The sequence below is a fragment of the Alligator sinensis genome, unplaced genomic scaffold, assembly GCF_000455745.1.
Source record: "Alligator sinensis unplaced genomic scaffold, ASM45574v1 scaffold1295_1, whole genome shotgun sequence".
Classification (NCBI taxonomy): Eukaryota; Metazoa; Chordata; order Crocodylia; family Alligatoridae; genus Alligator; species Alligator sinensis.
Genome location: NW_005841880.1, coordinates 1,530,811 through 1,532,480, shown reverse-complemented (window position 1 = coordinate 1,532,480; position 1,670 = coordinate 1,530,811). Strand labels below are relative to the sequence as shown.

The window sequence follows — 1,670 nt, the reverse complement described above, 5'->3', positions numbered from 1 at the left end:
CATTGCTTTCACCACCCAGGTGGGAGCAGAGCGTTGCCCCGCGCGGTGGGTAAAGCAGCGCATCCGCGTCCTCCTCCCCAGGTGGGCAGGGGTGTGCGCGGGGAGGGCGGGGGGGTTGAATGCAGCCCGGCTGCCTGTTTTATTTTTAAAGCGCAGCCCGGCTCTATTTTTGCACCGCTCGCTGCTGGCGCAAGAAAGATGGAGCCTCTGCCTGCTGACCTGCCCGGGTATGGCCCAGCGCCTCGGCGCCCCTCGCGTCCCCCTGCCTGTCCCCTGCCAGAGCCGGAGGGGTCCGGCAGTCCTGGGCCCCCCCCCCCCCCCTTTAAATTCCCTGCCGGGTTGCGAGGGGGTGGGCCGAGGCGGGCAGCCCCCCCGCCATGCAGGGAGCCCAGGAGCAAGCGGGAGCCGGGTGAAATGGCCCCTGGTGACCGTAGGATGCTTTTCTGTGCGTGCACGCGCGTGTGCCATTTCCCATCCCCTTCCCACCCAAGCGGCCTGCGCGGCGGGCGATCGCCGAGGGCAGATGGCAAATAAAATCGAGGTCCTGGGAGCCGGGCACCCGCGGCGCGCTCGGGGCCTGCCCGGCGCTGCCCTTCGCGCTCGGTCCCTTTCTTCCCCATCCCTCCACTTTTTAACCTTTGCTACTTCTGGCTCTCGGCGCGGCCGGCCCCACGCCCAGGGCCGGCTCAGCCTGCTCTCCTGCGCCCGCTCCGTCCAGTTGTGCAACTGGTCGCGCGCGTTTTGCAAGCCGGCGAGCGTCTGACTCGACATTTTATTTTTAATTTTTTGACGACTTGGCTGGCAGGAAGGTGGGGTGTGTACGCGGGGTGGGGGGGCCGCAGCGTGCTCGCCTTGTAACCGTTTGTCTTTGCCCCTTCCCTCCTGGCTCTCCACGCAGGATCACCGGCGGCCTTGCTTGTAGGGACGGCGCATCCTCGGGGCGGGGGGCCTCGTCTGCGTTCGGCCCCGTGCCCGCGGGTTGCTACCTGCCAGAGCTGAGAGGAGGCAGGCCGGGGCGGGAGGAGCGAAGCGGCTTGCCCGAGGTGGCCCGGCGGGAGAGCCGGGGCGCAAGGGCCGGGTTCCTGGAGAGCCCGGCTGGTGCCTTGTAACCTCTAGCTCACGCTGCCTCTCTGCGTGTCTGGCGTGTCGGCAAACCCGCCCAGCCGGCTGGGGAGTGATCGCGCCGTCACCGCCGGACTCCTGCCTCCGTTTGACTCAGTCGCTTGCTTAAGACCATCGTCCAGCTCCCAGCAGGCGACAAGCCCTTGCTCAGCTAGAGGGTTGCTTCTCGACATGGGACCCCCTCTGCTGATGGTTTGATTTAATTTAATTTAATCGGTGGCTTTAGCCGCCTCCAAAAAACATGTAGCAAGGCTGACATGGCAGCAGTCGGCTGGGACCAGCTTCTTCCATGGGGCCCTGATCCCCTTTTGGGCACGTGAGTGTTACTAGAATATAAATAATTCACTGCCCAAGATGAGAACAAGCTGGGAGGCTTTAGCAAGTCAAATGAATATGACTTTTTTTTTTCTTTTTTTTTTCCCCCCCTTCCTCCGCCGTCCCTTTGCATTGCCGTACATACGCTGCGAGTACGGGACTGCGGCCTGCCCCAGAAGTGGCTGCTTTAGAGCGACACATGGGAGTGCTGCGATGTGCCTGTGTGATACTCG

At 63.7% G+C, this 1,670-nt stretch overlaps 1 protein-coding gene across 4 annotated transcripts in view; it reads left to right on the top strand.

The window, feature by feature from the left end:
• The first annotated feature begins 59 nt into the window (after positions 1-59).
• Positions 60-1,670, top strand: part of ARID3A (AT-rich interaction domain 3A) — a 56,818-nt gene continuing 55,207 nt past the window's right edge. For 2 of the 4 annotated variants that reach the window (XM_014528038.2, XM_014528037.2), the window contains exon 1: positions 99-227. The gene's annotated coding sequence lies outside the window, so the exon portion shown is untranslated. The other 2 variants (XM_025196424.1, XM_025196423.1) reach the window with 2 other exon arrangements.